Here is a 25,358-nt window from a genome sequence, read left to right as displayed (position 1 = left end):
ATTTATTAAACAGGGAGTCCTTTCCCCATTGCTTGTTTTTGTCAGGTTTGTCGAAGATCAGATGGTTGTGGGTATGTTGTATTTCCTGTGAGGCCTCTGTTCTGTTCCATTGGTCTATATCTCTGTTTTGGTACCAGTACCATGCTGTTTTGATTACTGTAGCCTTGTAGTATAGTTTGAAGTCCGGTAGTGTGATGCCTCCCGCTTTGTTCTTTTTGCTTAGAATTGACTTGGCTATGCGGGCTCTCTTTTGGTTCCATATGAAGTTTAAGCATATGAAAAAATGCTCATCATCACTGGTCATCAGAGAAATGCAAATCAAAACCACATTGAGATACCATCTCACACCAGTTAGAATGGCGATCATTAAAAAATCGGGAAACAACAGATGCTGGAGAGGATGTGGAGAAATAGGAACACTTTTACACTGTTGGTGGGAATGTAAATTAATTCAACCATTGTGGAAGACAGTGTGGCGATTCCTCAAGGACCTAAAAATAGAAATCCCATTTGACCCAGCAATCCCATTACTGGGTATATATCCAAAGGATTATAAATCATTCTACTACAAGGACACGTGCACACGAATGTTCATTGCAGCACTGTTTACAATAGCAAAGACCTGGAACCAACCCAAATGCCCAACGATGATAGATTGGATAGGGAAAATGTGGTACATATACACCATGGAATATTATGCAGCCATCAAAAACGATGAGTTCACGTCCTTTATAGGGACATGGATGAACCTGGAAACCATCATTCTCAGCAAACTGACACAAGAGCAGAAAATCAAACACCGTATATTCTCGCTCATAGGCGGGTGTTGAACAATGAGAACACATGGACACAGGGAGGGGAGCACTACACACTGGGGTCTGTTGGGGGGAAATGGGGGAGGGGCGGGGGGTGGGGAGGTGGGAAGAGATAGCATGGGGAGAAATGACAGATACAGGTGAGGGGACGGAAGGCAGCAAAGCACACTGCCATGTGTGTACCTATGCAACAATCTTGCATGTTCATCACATGTACCCCAAAACCTAAAATGCAATAAAAAAAAGAAAAAAAAAAAAAAAAGAAAGAAATTACAATGGTGAGGACTTCCGAGTAATGAGTGTTTATTACGCTCCAAAATTTAAGTTAAGCACTTTACATATGTAATCTCGTGGAAACCTTATAATTGCTGTGAGCTGAGTATTTTGGCTATTTTACATATGAGATCATATGACACCAAGCAAAGGTCAATCACATGACAAGTAACTGGCAGCAGCAGAATTTGAACCTGTATCTTTTTCATTGCAACACCCAAGGCTTTACCCACTAAAGCCTCTCCTCGTGTCTCCGTTTCACATTGTGAATATCTCTTTTACTGCAGCTAGGCACAACTGCTCTACAATTACCCTCTTACATTCCTGTCCTTACCACTGGGCCAGTGAGTCTCAATCGTTAATATGCATCAGGATCACCTGGAGTGCTTTTTAAACAAGTCCCAAGTGCCACTCAACACTTACTGAATTATAAATTTTCTGTGCAAGTGTCCAGGTAGCATATATATATAATTTATTTATTTATTTATTTATTTATTTTTTGAGATGGAGTCTTACTCTGTTGCCGAAGCTAGAGTGCAGTAATCTTGGCTCACTGCAGCCTTTGCCTCCAGGGTTCAAGCAATTCTCCTGTCTCAGCCTCCTGAGTAGCTGGGATTACATTAGAGGCATGTGCCACCATGCCTGGCTAATTTTTGTATTTTTAGTAGAGACGAGGCTTTACCATGTTGGAGTCTGCATCTTTTAAAACAGCTTCCCTCAGGTGATTCTATTGCAGGTGTCTGTCTGATCATATTTTGAGTAAAACTGCATTAGGTTGTGGTTTCCTCAAGAACCATGATTTTTTAAAAAGTCCATCCTTGTATCTAAAGGACATGCTCACTAAATGCTTGTCAAATAAGTAAAATAATGAAGGGACAATTGTCAAGAAAGATGTGTTCTTGGGAAGAATACGCTTTTGGCCAGACCCTTGGAAAATTCAGAGATACATGTTTAAATATCACTTAATATACTCGGTCTAGACTCTCCTTCCTGGAGGCCAAGCATGGCAAAGAGCCGATGAGAGGGTGGCAGAAAGGACAAATTATCTATTTTAAAAAAATGAATATCCTCTAGACCATCCAGGGTGAGATAGAATAAATCTTCTCCTGCTTTTCTAAAACTAAAGTCAGTTGAACCAGAAATATTTAAATGCACTTGAGGCCCAGAAAAAGATTTATTTCCTTAATGTTTTCTGGACTTGAAATTTTCTACTTAACTCATAGCTCTAAGATCAATGTGGATTTGTTACCGGAAAGGGGTCCCAATCCACACCCCAAGAGAGGGTTCTTGGACCTCGTGCAAGAAAGAGTTCTGGGCAAGTCTGTAAAGTGAAAGCAAGTTTATTAGAGAGGAAAGAAAGAAAAGAACAGCTACTCCACAGGCAGAGCAGTGGGCTGCTCAGTTGAGTGTACTTCTAGTTACTTTTTGGTTATATGTTAAATAGGGGTGGATTATTCATGAGTTTTCTGGAAAAGGGGCAGGGATTCCCCTCAAAACTGAGGGTCTCTCCCCTTTTTAGACTATATGATGTGACTTCCAGATGTTGCCATGGCATTTGTAAACTGTTATAGCACTGGTGGGAGTGTCCTTTAGCATGCTAGTGCATTATAATTAGCGTCTGATGAGCAGTGAGGACCACCAGAGGTCACTTTTGTCACCATCTTGGTTTTGGTGGGATTTGGTTGGCTTCTTTACTGAATCCTGTTTTAACAGCAGGGTCTTTGTGACCTGCACGTACCTCGGTCCGACTTCCTGTCTCATCCTGTGACTAACCTTCTGGGAATGCAGCCCAGCACGTCTGTCTCATCTTACCTAGCCTCTATTCAAGATGGAGTTGCTCTGGTTCAAATGCCTCTGACAGATTCATTCCTGTATTTAGCAAGAGGGTTTTTTTGTTGTTGTTGATTTTTGTTATTTTGATTACTTACTAAGAGGCTTGTATTTAATAAGACATCGTCCTTTCCCTTTCTGAGTTTATTTTCAGTTAGAAAATTCAGGGAGCAGTAAAAGAGCAGTGCAAGTAAGTAGTGGGACTAGTTGCTCAGAATCTGCAAATGTGGAGTGTGTGGGTTTGTATAGCCAGGGAACTGGCGCTGGATGCTACAAATTGAATAAGAATTGGAAGAAATTTGATAGGCAGGAAGCAAAGAGCAGTGGAAGAGAGGCTTGGCAGTCAGATTGCTTATGGCTGGCTGGTTCAGTTAACAGTGAGGACAGGAGCCTAGGGTGGTGGGATATTTGCCTTGGGGAGCATGAAGCAATAGCATTTCATAGGTATGTTTTCTGACATTAAATAGAACTTTGGATCTTATGGAATTTTGAGCATTTCCTTTATCTGAAAGCAGGTGAAGTATTGTCTTCAGATGTAACAGCAGCATGTAAGTAAATTGCAGGAGAGAAGGACACTGTTTTCTCAGACCAAGGAGCACTGAGGAAAAAATTTAACGAACAAACAAAAAAGAAAAAGAGAACACTCCTTTCAGTAGTCCAGATGTGAAGGGACAGGGTTTAGATCAGGGTGGTGGAGTGCACAAAGAAAAGCCAGAGGGGTGTGGAAGGACAAGATGCTATCGCCACTAAAGGTGGCAGAAGCAGCGTGGAACAAGCACATGAGCTGGTGTGGAATGTATGAGAACAAAAACACTCATTTTCCCACCAGAACCCTTAGCAGGAGACAGTGCCTTAAGCTTATGGGTGAGGATCCCAAGCTGAAATTGCTTAGTAGCTGTTTCACCCTTTGTTGCTGGGAGAGCAGAGGGCTCCGGAAGAGACTAGGACTATTTGTTGCGTCTTTTTCCTTCTTCTGTCTCTCATCACTCTCCAACCTGTTCCCACAGTGAAGACCACTCACTAGGGACATTTCTGCTTGACACATACAAAGGAAGTCTTGCTGATAAGACTTAGGCACTGTTTTCCAAAGTGCAATTCTTGGAAATCTGTGGGTTTTTAAGTAGATTACAGGGCCACAGTTCTGTGGTCAAATTAGTTCCAAAAATATTATTAGACAATTAAGCAAGTTTCTTTACCGTATGAAAGACTTCCCAAAGTGTTTAATATGGTAATATACATTTTGACTATCCAAGAGAGGGCTTGCTTAGAGCACTCCACCAACTTTTTGGATCATGGAGCTCTTTTTAAAAGAAGCACCTGGAGAGGAGAGGACCACACAGAATATACTTCAAGAAATTAGGGACTAGAGAGCTTGTCTTAAAAATAACTCTCTTTCACTAGAGGTTGGTAGTGTCATGCAAAGAAAGAAGAGTTGGGTTTTGGGTCCAGGCTTCATCACTGACTGGTGATCTGGGGTAAGTCATTGAATGTCTCTGAGCCTCAGTTTCCCCAGGGGTTATGTTCATACTAAATGAACTCTTCAGCTCCTTTCAAAAGTCTGGCTCCGTATTCAAAAAGGATAATAATCTGCAATTTCTCTACTCTGCAGTAACTCTGGTGGTGGAGGCAGTGATACAAAAAGAGAGGGTAGAGGGGACAGTGATAAGATGAATAAGATACGGTCTGAGCCCCTGAGCTGATCAGACTGTTGGGCACAGTTACAGTGCTGGGCTGATGTAACAAAGATAAACGAAGTTTGTAGTGTGTTCTCAGGCTTCTCTGACTCCAACCACATCATGTGATATACAGCAACTAGTTCAGTTGCTAAGCAACACTAATTCCCAAAGGTCACTTAATCCATCTAGTCTCAGTCCTGCTACTAAGAAGCTGTGAGGCCTTGGATAAATCAGTTAACTGTTTGGGTTTGGGTTTTCTTCATCTGTAAGATAAGGAAGTTGGATTAGGTCTGGAACCATTTTTAAGTTGCCGTGAGTCTTACCTAGAACATGGTAACCAAGAAACACAGCTGTTCTCCTCTCACCCACCCCATGCAGGTACCCTAACATTCTGTCTTTGCTTTCCTTCTCTTCCTTCCTCCTGGGTCATATCATCTGTTTCAGACTTTAATTATGGCATTTATGTAGCTGAAGTTCAAATGCGGATTTCTAAGACCAACCCCTCTCTTGAATGCCAAAGTCAAGACGTGTCTACTTGTCTTCACTCTAAGGAAACCAGTTTTCCCAGGTTAAAAAAAAAAAAAAATAGCAGGCCAGGTGCGGTGGCTCATGCCTGTAATCCTAACACTTTGGGAGGCTGAGGAGGGCAGATCACTTGAGGTCAGGAGTTCAAGAACAGCCTGTCCAACATGGTGAAACCTCATCTCTACTAAAACTACAGAAACTAGCCGGGCGTGGTGCACCTGTAATTCCAGCTACTCAGGAGGCAGAAGCAGGAGAATTGCTTGAATCTCAGAGGTGGAAGTTGCAGTGAGCCAAAATCGCATCACTGCACTCCAGCCTGGGTGACAGAGCGAGACTCCATCTCAAACATGCGCGCGCGCGCGCACACACACACACACACACACACACACACACACAGACACACAGTGTGCTCCTGGTCACATGCAGGCCAGACACCCAAGCTTTTGGACTCCTTCCTTCTTCCCTCCTGTGATAATCACTGGTCAGTCCTCAATCCTCTCCACATGATTATTGTTATTTTTGAGACAGTCTTGCTCTGTTGCCCTGGCTGGAGTGCAGTGGCATAATCTTGGCTCTCTGCAACCTCGGCCTTCCAGGTTCAAGTGATTCTCATGTCTCAGTCTCCCATGTAGCTGAGATTACAGTGGGTGTGTGTCATCATGCTCAGCTAATTTTTGTATTTTTAATAGAGACATGTTTTCACCACGTTGGCCAGGCTGGTCTTGAACTCCTGACCTCAAGTGATCCATCTGCCTCGGCCTCCCAAATTACTGGGATTACAGGCATGAGGCACCATGCTCAGCCCCTCCCCGCATTATTATAGATCCACATCATTTATTTCTCTTTTCTGATGTTATTGTACATCAGGCTTTCATTGGTCATTATGTGCCGAGTCTCTCCTTCAGAACACCCCACGTGCCAGGTTCAGCCCCACAGAGCTCTGAGCCTGCCATCCCACTCCTCCAAAGGCTTTCCTGGCTCTCTTGTACTCACCCCTTACTGGCTTTTGGAGCCAACCATCTTCCAGCTTTGTCTTCAATTACCTGTGTGTTCCTGTCCTCCAGCCAACTATTTATTAATCTTCTTATCCCATAACTTGCCTATTCAAATTGTTCCCTTTTCTTAGGCTTTTGTCTGCATTCTTTCTACCTGAAAATCCTAGTGATTTTCAAGAGTCAGGTCAAATGATGCCTCCTCACTCCAACAATTTTTAGGGAACACTCAACTTGATTTCCCTTCTTTAGCACCTTCTTCTTTTCTTTCTTATTACCTTACCAACCCAAACATATAATATCCATTGTATCTTTTTTTAAGGCCAAGGAACATGTTTTTTCATCTTTATGTCAACTATATTACATATTACATACTAGGGACTCAGAAACATGGTTGAACAAATTACTATCAAATTATGAAGCTATTAAAATAATAATCTATTGAAATAATGTAATAATCTTAATCTCCTAACAAAATACTAATTAAATTTAAGTAAAATAAATAATCTACAATAATCCAGAAATGAGTCAAATTTTGGTTTACTCTTTGGTGTTTTGGTATTCTACTTTCCTGTCAAGTTTAGGAATGATTTTCTTAAGAATTTTGATTTTGATTTTAGTTATAATTTTAGGTTATTAAGACCATCAGCCTGTGGTTAAAGACATTTGTCTCTCCTGTGAAATCTCACTGTCTCCATGAAACTGGCTGGCCTTGCTACATCATGGGAACGGTGTTATCTTTTCTAGTTGGAGTGTCACATGAATGATGTGGTTGAAAACATGCACTTTGGCATAGGACAGACTTGGTTTGGAATTCTGACTCTGCCCTCAGTAGGGCTGCATGGGAAATATAGTTAGCATCTCCAAACATCAGTTTCCTCATTTGTAAATGGAGATAATAATACATCCTGTAACTGCATGTGCTGGTTCTAGTCTTGGAAGGATTGTCATGCTTACCTGAAGGGCTCCTCCAAGCCTGGGCGGGGTTTTCTCTAGGCTCTGTGGAACCGTAAGTGTGAACCACACTGGGCTATGTAATTTTGGAGGCAGATTGGAAAGCTGAAACGGAAGGGCAGGGACTGTTGGTCCCCATCTTCCTGGCCTAGTGGGGAGGGATACAGGAAAGTGGACTTGTGCTTCTCATTTTGAATCAGACAGATGACAGTCTCCAGGGGAATTCCTTTTGTTTGGAAAAAATGCTCTGCCATTTTCTTTTATCCCAGTTTCTTACATCCTCAGACTTCCTAAAAGACGAGACCACTGGGGTTCCCTGAAAAGCCAGCTAAGGCTAGGACATAAGATCAGCCCACAGCTCATTATGGTTCATAGACAATAAGGAGAAGGGACTTCACAATTACTCAGTGCTGAGTACCCACTCTGTGGTAGGAACACTCTGTACGTAATTACAATTATGCTTTCTTCTAACTTTATCACGTATGTATCATCTCTATTTTATAAGTAGGCACTAAGCAACCTCCCAAGATTGTACAGCTAGTAAATCTGAGTGAGGACATGAACTCAGATGGTCTACAAAACTTTCAGCACTTGTAGCCAGGCATGGTGGCTTATGCCTCTAATCCCAATACTTTGGGAGGCTGAGGTGGGAGGATTGCTTGAGCTTAGGAGTTAGGAGATCAGCTTGGGCCACATGGCAAAACCTCATCTGTATAAAAAATACAAAAGTTAGCTGTGTGAGGTGGCATGCATCTGTACTCCCAGCTACTTGGGAGGCTGAGGTAGGAGGATCACTTGAGTCTAGAAGACTGAAGTTGCAGTGAGCCATGATCATGCCACTGTACTCCAGCATGGGTGACAGAGCAAGGCCCTGCCTTAAAAAACAAACAAACAAAAAACCTTTTAGCATTTGAGAACTTCAGTGTGATCAAAGCAAATTAGCTTTATGAGGTGGGGGTTTCCTTTAGCTTCTATGTCAGGAAAATTGTGAACCTACAGGATTAACCTTTTGGCACCTTAGTACTGCAGGGAAATAGCTTTCAGAAGTACTGTTTGGGGGCCAGGCATGGTAGCTCATGCCTGTAATCCCAGCATTTTGGGAGGCCAAGATGAGTGGATCACCTGAGGTCAAGAGTTTGAGACCAGCCTGGGCAACATGTTGAAACCCTGTCTCTACTAAAAATACAAAAATTAGCCAGGTGTGGTGGCACACACCTGTAATCCCAGATAATTGGGAGGCTGAGGCATGAGAATTGCTTGAATCCAGGAGGCAGAGGTTGCAGTGGCTGAGATTGTGCCCTGCACTCCAGCCTGGGTGATAGAGTGAAACTGTCTTAAAAAAAAAAAAAAAAAAGACTGTTTGTGAACACTTGAGGCCTGTTTTCTTCCCTGGAGCTGATGTGATGCTGATGACAGTGAATGTTTTAAGAACTAGAGAAGCTGGTGGTTGTAAACATCCCTATAAACATTGGCTCAGAGATTGTTAATGTAAGTTTTTCTGGAGTAGTGAGGTAAGCCCCAAGCAGAAAAGCGCAGCAGTATGGTAAATGTGGGTGTTTTTTCCAATTTGTAAGACTTCAGCTGTATACCTTCTAAGGAAACTAGAAGCCAGATGAAAGTTATGCTCAGATGTGTAGCAGTTGTTCTTGCTTTGTGTGGCCATTTTATTCCCATTAAGTCTTGTGTCCTTTACTAAAGAAATGGGCAACTGATAGTAGCCATTCAGCAGCCCGCCTTGGCACTGTGACACTGTACACAGTTGTAGAGAGTTACATCCATTCAGAGGGAAACCACAGATCGGAGGAAAGGAAAGAGGTAACTATGTATGCAGGCCTGAAATTGTCCCCACATGTATAATAGACAAGCCAAGGTGAAATGTATAGCATACTAATATTCAATTTTTTAAATTAGAAAAACTATGCATCTCAAGGCATGGTGGCTCACTTCTGTAATCCCAGCACTTTGTGAGGCTGAGGTGAAAGGATCACTAGATTGTCTGAAGCCAGAAGTTTGAAACCAGCTTGGGCAACATAGCAAGACCTGGTCTCTGCAAAAAAAAAAAAAAAAAAAAAAGAAAAGAAAGAAAAAAAATTAGCAGGGCATGGTGGTATGTGCCTGTAGTTCTAGCTACTCAGGAGGCTGAGGCAAAAGGATCATCTGAGTCTGGGAGTTCAAGGCTGCAGTGAGCTATGATCACTCCACTGCACTCCAGCCTGGGCAACAAAGCAAGACCCTGTCTAAAGAATACAACAGCAGACCCCGCCCCCTCCCCAAACGCTATAAATCCATAGTTTTTATATATGTGTAGAATGTTTCTAGAAAATTATTCTAGTAACTGATAACTCGTTACCTCTGAAGAAGGGGGATGACCTGCAGTGGAAATGAGACTCACTTTTTATTGGGTGAAGCAGTGATTCCCAGTGTGTTCTGGGATTCCTGGGAGTCCTTGAGATCCTTTCAGGAGATCCACAGAGCGAAATTATTTTTAAAATAATACTGTTATTTTTATTTGCCTTCTCTCACGAGTGTATGGTGGAGTTTTCCAGAAGTTCAGTGACGTGTGCCATTGTAACAAATCCAGAAGCAGATATGATAATCCAACGATGCCTGGTCAAGCCAAATATTTAAGAGATTTAAAAAAAAGTAAAACAATGTCATTCTTCTTGTTTTGAAGATAAAATTATTTTTGTAACAAGTTTGAAGATAAAGTTATTTTTATAACAATCATTATTCAATCAAATTACCATTATTTACTGAGTTAATACACAACAAATTTTTTTTTTTTTTGAGATGGAGTTTCGCTCTTGTTACCCAGGCTGGAGTGCAATGGCGCGATCTCAGCTCACCGCAACCTCCGCCTCCTGGGTTCAGGCAATTCTCCTGCCTCAGCCTCCTGAGTAGCTGGGATTACAGGCACGCGCCACAATGCCCGGCTAATTTTTTGTATTTTTAGTAGAGACGGGGTTTCACCATGTTGACCAGGATGGTCTCGATCTCTTGACCTCGTGATCCACCCGCCTTGGCCTCCCAAAGTGCTGGGATTACAGGCTTGAGCCACCGTGCCCGGCCTAACAAATTTTAAATTCTCAGTTTTAAATTCTAACTGGGCAAGTATCAGTAGGTATAAACAACATCCCTCTGAGATCCTCTGGGATGCATCCAATTCCTTCAGTGCCTGGTGTGATTGGGAGGCTTCTGTTGCACAGTGCTGGCCAGGAGTGCCAAGGAGGAAAGACATATGAATGGAACAGAAGTCTGTAATAAAATATTGCTTTCTCCTTTTTCCCCCCCTCCATCAAGGAAGATCTACAAGTTGCCTGGGGTTCAGTGCTCTAGAAAGTTCCAAAGTTTGTGGCTTGAATTATTTTAAAGAAGCCGAAATAATTGAAGAGAAGCAGAGGCCAGCTGTTTTTGAGAATCCTGCTCCACAGAGAATGCTCTGCACCTGTTGATGTAAGTAGGTCTGGTCACTGAGGCTCTGTCACCACATGAGATTGGGAGTGGCAGCAGGAGTGGTGTGGCTCACCTTGAATCTGCCCCACTTATCCTGCCTGGTGGCACAGGGAAAGCTGAACACTTGGTTTCTGTGCCTAGAGCTGCTATGTGATGAGGAGACGATGTATTTGACTCTATGGGAAGTCTGATGTGGACTGTCAATTAACTCATTTTCACTTCCATTGATCTGGCTGTGACCAGCCCTAGATTAGAGGGCAGTTCTGGAGGTCCTGGCCTCAGTGTCTTCCTCAGGTTTGAGTGAGCCAGGGTATCTGGCCTCTTTCTGGCACTTCTCTGCCCTTACAGGAGCCACTGGAATCTCAGGGGTCCCTGGGTCAATCCATGTTTCCTAATGTTATAATTTGTTTTTGTTTTTAATAATTATTTTATAAGTTGCTTTCTTCTAGGAATAACTTGAGGTGATTTAGAGTAAAACAGTACTTAATGGAAGCACTACAATCAGGATAATAGGACAAGAGTTCTGTAATAATGTTTTGGGGGAATTAAATGTAAGAAAACCTAGCCCACAGATACTTATTGCAGATTCGTACAGCACTTAGCTGCGACTCAAGGCAAAAAGAGAAGCGTGCTATATTGCAGAACTTATGTTAGGAAACCATTCTTACATATCAAGGTGGTCTGCTGCAGGTGACTTTTGGTCTGAATGGGACTTCTCAGTTCATCCTTTGGCAGGCTCAAATCTCACCGACAGATCTAGAGCTGTAACAATTTCTAGATTGTGTCTGAGACCTTCCCAGCCTGGAGCTCCATATCTCCTTCCTGCCTGTGTCTCTGGCATTTATCACAGGGTCTGACACATGGATGCTCAGTAAGAGCCGTTAGATTCAACTGAGGCTTTACTGTATTCCTCACAGCTTCTGGAATGTGTGCTGAATGAATGAATGACTGTGTAAATAATATGAATGATTACTGGGCTAAGGGTGGTGCTAAAGTAGTGTTTTCTTAGATTCCCCAGAAGATGACTCCTCCCTGTCAAGACGCTCTTTGGATTATCCCCTCCTTTCTGTTTATTCTCTAGGGAACGCCTCGTTGCTCTTTAGCTTCCTTGTGGTAATAATTCACTTCATAATTTAATATCTTAGGTTTCCTTCTTCCCACAGATTGCCTTGAAATTTGCCTTTTCTTCCTCCCTCCCTTTCTTCCTCCCTCCCTCTTTACTCCCTCCCTTCCTACCTTATGATAGACTCTTGGTATGGGAGAGTTAGGAGGTCTTAACTTGAGCCTTCACAGTGTACATTTTAGAATGAATAATTCATTGCTATGCTTCACCACCAACCAGAAATTATTATAGGGTTTCTCTGTTACATGAGATTTCTCAAACATTATTTATCTATGATTTGTTCTGCTTTATCTTTCAGAAACTATCACTGTGGTCTTTTCTTCCTCCGCCACTGGATCTTTTTTTTTTTTTTTTTTTTTAAAGACAGGGTCTTGCTGTGTCACCCAGGCTGCAGTGTGGTAGTGCAGTCTTGGCTCACTGCAACCTCTGCCTCCAGGCTCAAGTGATCCTCCCACCTCAGCCTCCCAAGTAGCTGGAGGTATAGGCGCACACCACCACATCGTATTTTTTATAGAGATGGTGTCTCACTATGTTACCCAGGCTGGCCTTGAACTCCCGAGCTCAAGTAATCTTACCACCTCGGTCTCCCAAAGTGCTGGGATTATAGGCATGAGCCACCATGCCTGGCCACCAATCTTAAATAATGATTTCCATAAATTATGATTTCAATATTCAAGGCATGTGCTATATATAGCCTTGTCCTGTGAAGCCTGATTTCGGTGCCGTCTTCTACTCTCACCGTCATATTATCCCTGGAACTGTTTCAAATACCTTGGCTCCTCCAGGAAGAATCCTGGTCACCAATTCAGACTCATTCTCTTTCTGGGAATGATCAGACTGAGTATTTCAATCTGTTTAGAGATTTGCTAAGTTTCAGTGTTTCTTGTATTTCTTATGAATATTTCTTATTAATAATCAAACAATTCCGCATCCAATCTGGAGCACTAGTGAGGACAGGGGAAGTTATTAGCAGGTAATCTGGAACATGAGGCATACTCCGGATGTGTGGCCACCTGCTTTTCAAAGATCTTGCCTCTTTAGTGGGTACAGAGAGCAGAAGGGTAACAACAGCCTTTGGAGACTGAACTCCTGAATTCTGTTCAGTAGTCTGGGTCTAGGAAACTCTGATAGAGATTTTGTAGTGCTGAGTGTTTCTAACAAGCTGTTGGGGCCCGGTCCCCTAGTGGATGTTGAGTTCCCAGTAATCCAAGCACTTTGGAGGCCAAGGCAGGCGGATCACCTGAGGTCGGGAGTTCAAGACCAGCCTGACCAGACCAACATGGTGAAACCCCGTCTTAAAAAAAAAAAAAAAAAAAGAGTTCCCAGCAGGAGAAGTTAAAACCACCACAGCACCACGGCCAGGCCCGTGCTTATGAGATCCAGTGGTGGTGCCCCCAGTCTTCCTCCACCCTCTCGTTTCTCATTTCCCTTCTCCTCCCTACTCCCCAGTCTCCTCGCTTCTCTTTTCCATCCTCATTACCTCCGTCTCCCTTCCGCTCCCTCCTCCCTCTGTTTCCCTCCGGTTCTGTTTTCCCTTTCCATCACCTTTTTCTCCATTTTCTTCTCTCCGTTTGCCATTCACGCTGTCTTCCTTTCCTTCTCTCTTCTAAAATGGCTCTTCCAAAATCATTGAGGGGCAGCTCAAAGAGCAACTCTGCCAACATTAATTTCTCCTTGAAAGGGAAAAGCCTGCATTTCCAGTTATGGCTTCGTCTTCCTTCATTCGTTAGCAACTGTCTTTTTCGCCTAACAAGTGGCCTAGGAATGGTGTGTTTTTCTTAAGTCTCTGGTCAGAGGTTCTGGTTTCATATATTCTGCTGTGTACACTTTCCAGGGCATGAAGACAGTGCAAGCCGGGGCGTCGGAGGTGGGGGTGGCAGGGAGGAGGGTGATCTGGCTGTGACAGGAACACACCTGGAAATGTCTGCTTCTCTCAGAATGGATTGCAGCTGAAGCAAGCAAAACTCTGTGATCGTGTTGCTGCATAAACCTCAACCTCTGAAATCTCGCCTTTCTAAAATAACCATGGCTGTGCCAGGATTATTTTAGAAAGGCAAGATCAGGATCAGTGTTCAACTAACCAGAGAGTCTACTGTCAGTGAGTAGTTCTGTCAGTTCAACTAACCAGAGAGTCTATTGTGGGTATCCCTTCACCAGAGAGGGGGACAGCCTATGAGAAACTGAGGAAAGAAGCCCTTCAGGCCGCTCAGTCACTCAGGCCCATAGTCCCAACACTTTGGGGGGCTGAGGAAGGAGGATCGCTTGAGCCAGGTTGGAGACCAGCCTAAGCAACATGGCGAGACCTTGTCTGTATGAAAAAAAAAAAAATTAGCCAGGTGTGATGGTGTCTGGCTGTGGTTCCAGCTACTGGGGAGGCTGAGGCTGAAGAACTGCTTGAGCCTGGGAGGTTGAGATGGGGTAAGCCCTGTTCATACCATTGCACTGCAGCCAGAATGACAGAATGAGACCCTGTCTCATTTAAAAAAAAAAAAAAAAAAAAAAATTCTTCAAAGACGAATGGAGGGGAGGAGCCAAAGGCTGACCTAGACAATTCTAGGTGAACAGGGCTCCAGAAACATTCTAAAAAGCCTAAGCTGAGAGCTGGCTTCAGTAACATGAAGAAAGAACTGGGGAGGAGGCGGGCGCAGTCTAGAGAATCACATGCTCTTATTTGTTCATGGGATTCATGCATTATGGACAATATTTTTATTTACCAAAGAGGTGACAAAGTTTATTGAGCACCTGTGATGGGTAAGGGGCTCTGGAAGGAGTTTGAAGGGATACAGATATAAAGAAGACAAAATTCCAGCCTCAGTTTCTCATGGGCTAATAGGAAAGGAGGGGAACAAAAAAGAGTACTGCACTCGGGGAGGGAAGCGTGAGTCGGGGCCGTGGCAGGTGGCTGAAGGAAGGACAGAACACTTGTAGCTGGGATGTTCAAGGAACACATGCTTTGAACATGGAGGACGTGAAGCTTGAGCTAAGCCTTGGGGTTTAGGAAGGAATTTGATATGTAGAAGGAAAGATGTGGGTCATTATTGTTGGAGCTGACCTAGGCGACAAGGACCCAGAGGGATCTGGTGAGCAAGAACCGTGCTGGGAATGTGGACTCGAGGGAGGCGGGAAATGACGGTCTGTTTGGTGCGGAGGGCTGGGTTGAGGAGTGGTGAATGGTAACACGGGAAAGGAGGACTCTTGCCAGACTGTGGAGAGCCCGGACTGCTGGCTGGGCTAAGACATCTGGGCACCGTTTTAGGGATTCAGTGTGTGTGTTCTGTGTGTTCTAAGGGAAGGAAGACTTCACTGTTAGAGATGCTCATTTCTGATGTCCCTCTTGCTGAGTGTGACTGCCGTCCTGGATCAGGTTAAAGGTGTCATGACAATAAATCATTTAGAAAATATACGAATATATATGCATGAGACACTTCGAGCAAGCATTTTCTAAGGTCCCAATTTCTTGTTTTTGCTTTGATTGTTGTAACTTTTTTTTTTTGAGACAGAGTTTCGCTCTTGTTACCCAGGCTGGAGTGCAATGGCGCGATCTCGGCTCACCGCAACCTCTGCCTCCTGGGTTCAGGCAATTCTCCTGCCTCAGCCTTCCGAGTAGCTGGGATTACAGGCATGCGCCACCATGCCCAGCTAGTTTTTGTATTTTTTTTAGTAGAGACGGGGTTTCACCATGTTGACCAGGATGGTCTCGATCTCATGATCTCGTGATCCACCCGCCTCGGCCTCCCAAAGTGCTGGGATTATAGGCGTGAGCCACCGCGCCCGGCTGATTGTTGTAACTTCTAAGAGTAGATTGAAGGGTTAGCCACAAATTCTATTTCAGAGCAGATTTGAGCTGCTAGGTAGAATCTTATTTTCTTTGTTTCAATTCTCATTTCTTTGTAATTCTTCATATCATATTACCTATTTTAGCCCCAAATTGTGGGCTGCAGGAACAATGTTGTTACGTATTTCTGGCTAGCAGTGTTCACTGAATTGCCTCCTGAGCCTGAACCTGCTCAAACTTTCTGCTTTTTAGGACACAGAACTCCTGGTTTCTCCTTTTATTATGGATCAGAGGATTCTGGAAGTCTTCTTTCTAGATTTTCATAGCATGTTTCAGGATTTCTCATTGGTATCTAATGGTCTTATAAGAGACATCGAGTTTTTTGTTTTTCACACTCAAAAGACCATGATCCCCTCTAGGTAAGGTCTGAGTCTCTGTCAAATATTTTTGCTTTTGTGTAACATTTAGCATAGACTTAATTAGGCATTATTTTTTGGGGTGGTAGAGAAGGTAGGTGGTGCTGGGTGGTTGGGACCCCCCTGCACTTATGTTCTGCTTCGGTATTGAGTCTCATAGAGAATGGTCTAAAATAGATCATTGCTATCTGAAATATCATCTACTGAGAGCATTGACATCATCAAAGAGCTTGTTAAAAATGCAGGATCGAAAACCTCAGATTAAATTAGAATCTTAATTTGATTGGCCTTTGAGACTAGCTGGTCTCCAGATGTCATGTATACATGTCACCTAGGGGTCATGTTAAATGCAGGTTCTGATACTCAGTTACTTAGGTAATGATAAAACAACCTTGAGGTTCCCTCGCATCAAAGCAACTTCCTTTCTCGAGGTGTCACTGGACACCTTCCCTCCTCAGAGTGACGCTCCTGCACAGAGCAAATGGTTTATGACAGGGTTTGAAAAACTGTAGCCGCTGGTGAAATCCAGCCTGCCACCTCTTTTTGTAACTAAAGTTTTATTAGATCACAGTGATGCTCATGTATTTACATATTGTTTATGGCTTCTTTTGTGCTGTATTGACTGAACTGAATAGTTGTAAAAGAGACTGTATGACTCACAAAGCCAAAAATATTTACTATCTGGGACTTTATAGAAAACAGTTTACTGACCCTAACACATGTGTGTGACCCTAAATATTTCCTTAGAGGAATGGAAATAGCTATGCTGTCTTGCCCCAGGGGCAAACTTTGCAAGCCCCTCTGAATCCATTGCTATTCATAGAGAAGCTGAACCATAAACCATAATTCCCAAGTAACCTGGAAAGGGTCTTGAGCCTAAAATTCATCTGGATAATGGTACCACAGAGCCTGTGACTTTCCAAAACCCATTTAATATGTCCCTCCTCAAAGCAATGGTTGTAATTTAATGGAATTTTATTGAACCGACTCCCTCCTCCACAAATTGATTTCATTAACTGTTCAACACAAGTTTGACTTTCCCCAAGACTTGGAATCAAAAGAAAGTTCTGAGTAAAAATATATTTGGGACTAAGGAAATAAAAAGACTTGTACAAGTTGGTTGTAACACACATTTTACTCCTAAAAAGGTAGCGTTGGTTTCGGCCCCCTTCTGAGCTATTCACTGGGCAGACTGTGTGGGCTCAGAGTCCTTGTTTTAATTCCCTTGGAGAATCCCACCACCTGTCTCTTATTTGGGTTTTTGAATTGTGAAATGATGGCACACACAAGCTCCAAGAATAGCTGCGTGTGTATGCCAAGTGTACACAGACAGAAGGCAGAGACTTAGGCCAAGGATCAGGAAATACAGAAGAGAAGCTGGCATGGAGGCATCTGCTCCGCACACACAGTCAAGCCGGAGGTTGTGGGAGGAGGGAGGTGCGGCCCGTGTCAGCACTCGAGGATGTGGGTACTCTGCTCTGCAAGTCTTGGAGGTCTTGGTTCTCTTTCCAGAACCAAATTTCAGAGGAGGTGGGTGTAGGAGAAGTGAGATTCTTTTTCCTCATCCAGAGTTATCTGGAGCCAAAGAGGTTTAGGGTGAGACTCTGTGGGAATCTTTGTTGTAGCTCTGGAAGCTTTATTCTTACTTAGTTCCTTTTCCCTTTGTCTGCATAGCCCAGGACACTGCAAGGGTTTGTGAAGAGGCGGGGTAGACATGAGTGGAGAGTCTTCTCCTTAATTCCAGAGTCTACTTTGGCTTCAACCAGTTGTTGAAACTCCTCATTCAAGTTCCTGTCCGGGTGACATAACCACCCCAGCTACCTTCCCTGAATCTGCAGGTTGGGTTGGACATTTTCTTCCCTGCTTTTGCAGCAACTTGCACACCGTCTGTTCTCATACTGCACTATGTGGAAATTATCCACTGGGAGTCTGTCTCTCTCTCCAGATTGTAAAGTCATTGATAGAAAAGAGCTTCATCTCATATACTTTTTTTGCCCTTAGTACCTGACATATATAAGAAATTAGACATATGTTTATTGCACTGAAAAGAACCTAGTTTTGTGTGGCTTAATTTCCCTAAAGCGTGGGTTTCTCATCTGTAAAATGAAGGTGATAAAAGCATATCATGTGATTTTTTTTGTGTGTGTGTGTGTGAAGATTAAATTAGATAATGTTTGGATGAGTGTTTTATAAATATGAAGTGTTTGGAAATACTATTATGGTTGTTCTAATATCTGGATTGATTGGGATTCCATAGAAGCAAGTAGAAGGGAATCAAGAAGATATGTGGAGATGTCCTAGTCGACTTTTTCTAAATGGAATGACTGAACGAGGGGGCTCCGGAGACTTCAGCTTCTGAGGCACAGTTTGGGTGTGTGGGGTTGATATCTGCTCACAACAGTGGGGAGATGTTTTATTAATTTCTTTCTTTATTCACCCTATATACAACTAAGAAAATGAATAAGTAATAACTGGATTTCAATGGACATTGCAAAACCAAAGTGTTCTGTCTCTCAAATCTCCCAGTATCCCTGGCCTGTATGTGTCTTGTCTTGAGAACTTGAATAATGGAACCATTAGATCAAAAACATAGACTGGGGAAAAGAGAGTGAATTGAGTTTGAAAAATATTGAGTGTGACATCTGTCAGTCAAATATGCAGGATTGAATCATTTCACTTTTCATGTGTCTGTTTTAGCTCCCAAACTAGACATAGAGCTCATTGTACAGATTGCACAGTGCTTAATGCTCTGGCTACCCATTAAAAAACCTACAGAGCTTGCTAAAAGAGGTTTCCTATCTCATGTCAACTCAATAAATAAATATTTATGGATTCATTACAAAATATTGGATCTTCTTTCCCATGTAGGTAACAAAGAACTGCTGCAGATGTTTAAGCAGAGCTGTAAAATTATATGGATTTTGCTGTAAGAAACTTGATCTTGCTGCAATGTATAGAAAAGATTAGAAGGGAAAGAAGTTGGGGGTGGAGAGGCTTGTTAGGGGGGCCAGCATGAGAGCGGGTGGGCGGTGAAGGAACCTGAGGCAGAACCATGGCAAGCAGGATACAGTGGAGGGGACTTGACTACACAAGAGGCCAGTGACTCAGCTTTCTCCATAGTATTAGTCCTAGAGAAGTCTCCCTGCTCTGGGAAGAGCAATGTCCAGCCTCATGTGACTTTGGAATAAAAGCCAATGATTGCATCCAAGGGAAGATAATGAGAAACACACAGGCCATGAAAATCAGGAAAGCACCATTAATGTTTTTGTTTCCAAACTTTACTTTGCAAAGTCTCAGACAAGGGTGCAGAAGCCTCAGCATGTGAACTTGAGGCCTGTACTCAGAAATGCAAAATGGAAACCCCCTAATAAATCAGAGAACTGAAAATATCCAAGAGTCTGAGAGGCTGGGGGAGGACAGGAGTGAGAAAAAGAAGGGGGCTGTAGTACTGATCAGAAGACAGAAGAAGGCAGCAGGGCAAAACTCGGGGAAGGGCTGAGTAGATATTCAGTTTAATCTGGACTTTTATTTCACTGCAAACTAATTTTATGAATTTTTTGGCCCAAATATTAAATATTTATTAATTAAATGAGATATTAAAACAGGAGAAGCTACTTTCATTCAATAAAAATTCTAGTAATTCTTCCTAACCCCAGAATTGTATGTTTTTTAACTATTAAATAATCAGAAATAGAAACCAATTAGATGAGATAGATGATTGACCTTAAAAATTTTCCATAATATTTGACTTAGGAATTTTAGTTTTATGAATGTACTCTAAGGAAAATCCTGAAAAGGAAAAAATCTATACACAAAGATTACATACAAATTTATTATAGAATTATGTACTAAAAAACCCCTAAATGTCCAGGCTTGAGTATATGGTTAAGTATATAAGTTATGAGCCTTTGAAATAATGGATTTTGAGAGTTTTAGATAACACGAGAAGGTATTTATGGTATTATGTTAAATCAAGATGGATTTCACAATGTTATATAGATATATGCAATCAGTGATGTAAAAGTTTATAGAAAAAAACTCCAATGAAAATATACCAAAATGTTAACTATGATTGCTTTTAGATAAGGAGATTATGGAGGCATTTTTGTTTCCTTATGCAACTGAAAGTTCATAAATGAGCATGCATTACTTTTTTTAATCAGAAAGAAGTTACATAATTTTTAAAAGGGAAGACATTGTAAAGGAATATTTATTGAGAGAATACATGAAAAATCTAGGTAATTTCCTTATTTCCCTAAGGAGATTATGGAGGCATTTTTGTTTCCTTATGCAACTGAAAGTTCATAAATGAGCATGCATTACTTTTTTTAATCAGAAAAAAAAGTTACATAATTTTTAAAAGGGAAGACATTGTAAAGGAATATTTATTGAGAGAATACATGAAAAATCTAGGTAATTTCCTTATTTCCTTGGGATTCTGAGAATTTTTCATTCTCAGGAATATCTTTCCTTGCTCCTAGTTAAATTATTTTCATATGTTAGTCTTGTTCCTAGGGATAAAAAATAGTAAGTTTTCTATTTGAGCTCTGCTGGAACTTATGGAGTAGTTCTCTGTTACCTAGACAGAAAACAAGGTCTTAACTCCTTGGTCTGATATTCGAGGTCTTTCAGAGTTAAATCCCAATTATCTTCTCACAGTTTCCCATGTGTATTTTCTACACAAATCAAAAGCCTTTTCAGACTTCCTATTTCTTATATATGTCTATAACTTCCCCTTTCTGAACCTCTCTGTTTACAGAGCATGCATTAAACATCATAAAATGGACTGGCAGCCTCTTTTAACGTAAGCTGTTTGGTACTGCTGTGTGATTTTGGCAAGGCAGTTAGTTCACCCTCTAGATCTCAGATGGAGCACTCTCTAGGTCTCAGAAGGAAACAAGGGACTGTGGAGTAGGTGGTTGCCAAGGATCCTTGCAGCGCTACAGCTGGGTGAACCTTGCCCCCTCAGGGCCCTAGGTGTGCTCATTCATCTGCCTGCGCCTTAGGTTCCCACTGTGTGTTAAGTGGCCCCTGCCTGCCTCAGTGTTAAATTTGATCCTTCCTAGCTCATGTCCTATTTCCTTTATAATGCTGTCCTCAGTGATTCTGATGAACAGGGACTTGCATGTATGATTTTTTTTTTTTTTTTTTTTTTTTTTTTTTTTTTTTTGCCACTCATACATGCTGCCTTTTATCAAAACTATGGCACCTGCAAAGATATAACAGATAATATAAATTGAATTAAAGAGTCAACTCCATGGGAAGAAAAAAACCTACTTAAGTGAGCTGTAGAGATAAAGGTTCACACTTCCCTAAATCCTTTGTTTATGGTCTGTTAATCAATAAAGTCCAATCTGTGATCCCCAGATACATAAGGGGAGAAGGATATATAGACTATTTAGGACATTTCTGAAAATTCTCAGGAAAATCACGTACAGGCCCACAGTAAGTCTCTTTTTCTTTATTTTGAGTCAGAGGATTTCTTTTTTTCATTTTTAGCCAGTTTAAACTTCATCTCTTGAATAACTCCTAACATGACCAGAGCCTTTTTCTTCCTTCAAATTCCTACAAATATATTGCTCCTCTTTTTTCTTTTCACCACCCTTATGTCCATGTTGGACAAAAACCATGAAGAAGGTTAAGAAACTGTGTACCAAAATAGCAAGAGCATCTCTGCCATGTTCCAGCACAAAGGGCACTGTTAGAAGGGGGTGATCAGAGTCGTTATCTCGCTCAACCTCACAGGAGAAACCAGGGCAGATGGACAGTTCCCAATTGTTTATTCTCGTCTGTCTCTCTCTCTCTCTCTCCCTCTCTCTCAGTCTGTCTGTCTGTCTCTCTCTCTCTCTCTCTCATTCTTTTTCCTTCTGTTTTTTATTAGCAGCACAAAAGATTTTGAAGTGCTTAAGGGCAGAAAGCTTGCCTCGTTCATCTTTGCAGCTCTTTCTGGGACCAAGTGCGGTGCTAAGCACAGGGTAGACATTCAGTAAGTATTTGTGGAATGAATGAATGAACAAATGAAGGACAGGCGTAGCTTTGATGGCAATGGGTCAGTGTGAACTCCGGAAAGAGTACGAAGAGTTAGAGTCAAAGTGGATGATGGATCATTGCTCTGATTTACTAGTTACGGAATCTTGAGCAAACCCCTTTATCACTGTGGGATTAGTTTCCCCAGCTGCTGAAAAAAATGTGTGTAGGGGAAAGGGGGAGGCTTAGTGATTAAAAATGTGTACCATATGGAGCATGTGTGTAAAATCATCTGGCACGTGGTTGCAGCTGAAAAGCTGGCATTCATATAGCATTTTATTTTTCCTGCATTGAAAAAAAATTAAAAACCTGAAAATCCCTAAGGTATACTAACCTCAAATCTCACCACTTAAGAATTATATAAAATAAGAAGTAAAATTTCCCTTCCCAGTTAACACTTCTAATCCCCCAGAGATAATTATTTTTCTTAACATTTAGGTTTGATGTTTATCCTTCTAAACATTTTTTCCAAAGTTTCACAAATACAGATGTTTTTATAATTATTTAGGATGTATGCAATACATATATTTTTCTAATTATTTAGGATATATATATATATCTCCATGCAACTTTGGATGGCTATATATATATATATATATGAACACATCATTTTCAAAATGGAACTATTCATATCTGTTTATCTGTTGATCATCTATCTATCTCCAAGTCAGTTATTTCTGAATGATGGCAGAATCATTTGTTGTTTGAGCATACCATTTTTGCTGCCAGTCCCCCAGTTCCAGTGATTTGTGATTACAAACAATAATTCAAGGATCCTCTGTGTACATCTGTATTTGTAAGCTTTTGTACAGTACCTACTTTAGTAACAAGGCACTTGAACACTTGTTATTCTCTTGACTCATAACCACCACAAGAAAAAAGATCATTATTCTTTGTTACAGATGAAGAAAAGGGAGGGCTAAAGGGAGCAAGTGGCTTGGCCAGAGACCCCACAGATAGACTATGGCAGAGCCTGTGTTTCCCAGTGGCTTGAATTCTTGTCCAGAGCTCCTTCGGTCACACTGCAATAAAGCACAAGTCAACAGGGAACCTTTACAACCATGCACAGAAGGGTGGATCAGGGAGCGGGCAGTCTCATTAAATTGTAGAAAAGAACAAACACACGTACACAAACAAACTCAGGGCTAAATACATTTAAAGGACATTATTTGGAAGAAATGCACTGGTGGTGAGGGAGGGAGCAGCGTAAGATGAGCTGTCCTTTACCTAGTTACCATCTTTTATGCAACGTTCTCAATATGATATCTAAATGATTAGGATGACTTAGATTGCATAAATGTGGCAGGAGAATGACCAAAGACACCCCTGCAACCCCAACAATGACACTATCCCTCTCCCTGAAGGGAAGTGTCTAGGGAAGATCTGTCAGCATCTGGTTAGAATTGGCCTTAATTGACATCTTCTTCAATTATCTGCAGGAAATATTAGCTGTTATTAAAATTTGCAGATGCAGTCAATTGTCAGAGTCACTGGGGACTGAGAATTATTACTCAGAGCGAGTGTGAGAGAGAGGCTGGCAGGAAAGAGAACAATTCAGCCTGGAAAAATGCAAACTAATGAATAAAGTGGGGCAGGGGAGAGGGGAAGAAGGTGGAGGGATAATTAGGGTGAGGTAGTGAAGCACTCCCCTGGGGTACAAACTTTAAGGGGATACCAAAAACTCAGCTATCGAGATAAATAAAGTTTTATTTCAACATTAAAAAAATCAAAGTGGTAAATGACAGCCTGTGGCCCAGCAACCTGTTTGTAAATACAGTTTTATTGGAAAGCCACTGGAAGTGAAGGTGCCAAGGCAAGGGAGATCCAGGCTAATTTTTTGATGTGAAAACGCTGTTAAGCTTGTTGGACACATGAGACCTTCACTTGTGATTGATGGTAAAAATACTTACAAAGAAAAGGAAAAATGGATTTGACTGCTTTTATGGGTTTCCTGGGGCTACTGCAAGAAGTGATCACAAACTGGGTGGCTTAGGACAACAGAAATTTATTGTCTCATAGTTCTGGAGACTGGAAGTCTAAGATCAAGGTGTCATCAGGGCTGGTTCCCTCTGAAGGTTCTAGAGAAGCATCTTTCTTTGATATCTAATTTTTGACGGCTCTTACAATCCCTTCAGTCTCTGCCTTGGTGGTTATAGCCCTCTTCCTTGTGATGTCTCTCTGTCTCTGTGTCCAAATCTTTTTCTCCTTTCTCTTAGATCTTAGTCATTTGGTGATATCCTAATCCAGATAACCTAATTTTAACTTGATAACATCTTCAAAGACCCTATTTTCAAATAAGGTTACATTCCTAAGGTTACCTATGAATATAACCTTAACTCTATGGTTCCTTATTTGGAAATAGGGTCTTTCTCGGACATGATTCAACCTACCATGTTGTTAAAGACGTCTTTCTTGGACACAAATCAACCTACCATGCTATTAAACAGGTGAAGCTGGGGAGACATTTGACTTAGGTGCAGCAGAACTATTATCCATTCACAGGTATCTGGCAGTGGAGTCAGGGGCAGACTCCTGATATATTTCAATACCTGAGAAAATATTTAAGGAAATGCACTTTAGTTCCTTTGGGAAAAGGATTTAGTAATTACTATAGTTTCAAAGTAATATGTAAAGCAGTTAATATATAACATATTTTGAGATAGCTGCCACAATTTTAATGAGATATGAAAATACTATTCACTTCTACTAAATGCATAAAATGAAATAATAACAAAAGGAATATAAAATTTAGTAAAAATATTTGCAGTCACTATTATTTGCAGGTTTGAAATCAGAACTACCCTTAAACATCCTGCACGTATTTGTCACCATGTGACGTTAGCAAAGATTATAATATTTGAATATTTAGCATGATCTAGTTCTGCCTGATGTTTTCAATGCCTGGCTGAGAATATAGATCTTTTTAATGAAAACAGACTTTTAATATAGATCTTTTTATTTTCAGTCTCACTTTGGAATCCATATCCCAAGTGTTGGGACATCAGGTGTGTCAGATGTGCTGGCACAAGTGAGAGGCACTATGCCGAACTCATTTTCTTCTTCTTCAGGGAAATCTCAGCTCTGCTTCTTTTTTTGGAGACAGTCTCACTCTGTCCTCTAGGCTGGAGTGCAGTGGTGCATCCCTGCCTCCCAGGTTCAAGTGATTCTCATGCCTCACCCTCCTGAGTAGTTGTGATTACAGGAGCCTGCCACCATGTCTGGCTAATTTTTGTATTTTTAGTAGAGATGGGGTTTTACCGTGTTGGCCAGGCTGGTCTCGAACTCCTGACCACAGGTGATTTGCCCACCTCAGCCTCCCAAAGTACTGGGATTATAGGTGTGAGCCATGGTGCTCAGCACAGCTTTGCTTTTTCCTTTGCAATTGATTGAATCAGGCCTGTTTAGTATCTAGGATAATCTTCCTCACGTAAAGTCAACCCATGATGGATTTTAATCAATCTACAGAACACCTTCCCAGCAACACCTAGATCAGTATTTG

The 25,358-nt window shown here is 41.7% G+C and overlaps 1 protein-coding gene across 8 annotated transcripts in view; it reads left to right on the top strand.

Annotated features, from left to right (window-relative positions):
• The window catches only part of DDR2 (discoidin domain receptor tyrosine kinase 2), a 156,493-nt gene that overhangs the window by 15,862 nt on the left and 115,273 nt on the right, over positions 1-25,358 (top strand). For 4 of the 8 annotated variants that reach the window (XM_003943389.4, XM_074389856.1, XM_074389859.1 and 1 more), the window contains exon 2: positions 10,366-10,518. The exons of 2 other annotated variants lie outside the window; for them this stretch is intronic. The gene's annotated coding sequence lies outside the window, so the exon portion shown is untranslated. The remainder of the gene's footprint in view (positions 1-10,365; positions 10,519-25,358) is intronic. 2 more of the 8 variants (XM_074389857.1, XM_074389858.1) reach the window with 1 other exon arrangement.

Source organism: Saimiri boliviensis, chromosome 19 (assembly GCF_048565385.1).
Source record: "Saimiri boliviensis isolate mSaiBol1 chromosome 19, mSaiBol1.pri, whole genome shotgun sequence".
NCBI classification, from domain to species: Eukaryota; Metazoa; Chordata; class Mammalia; order Primates; family Cebidae; genus Saimiri; species Saimiri boliviensis.
This window is presented reverse-complemented; position numbering and strand designations above follow the sequence as displayed.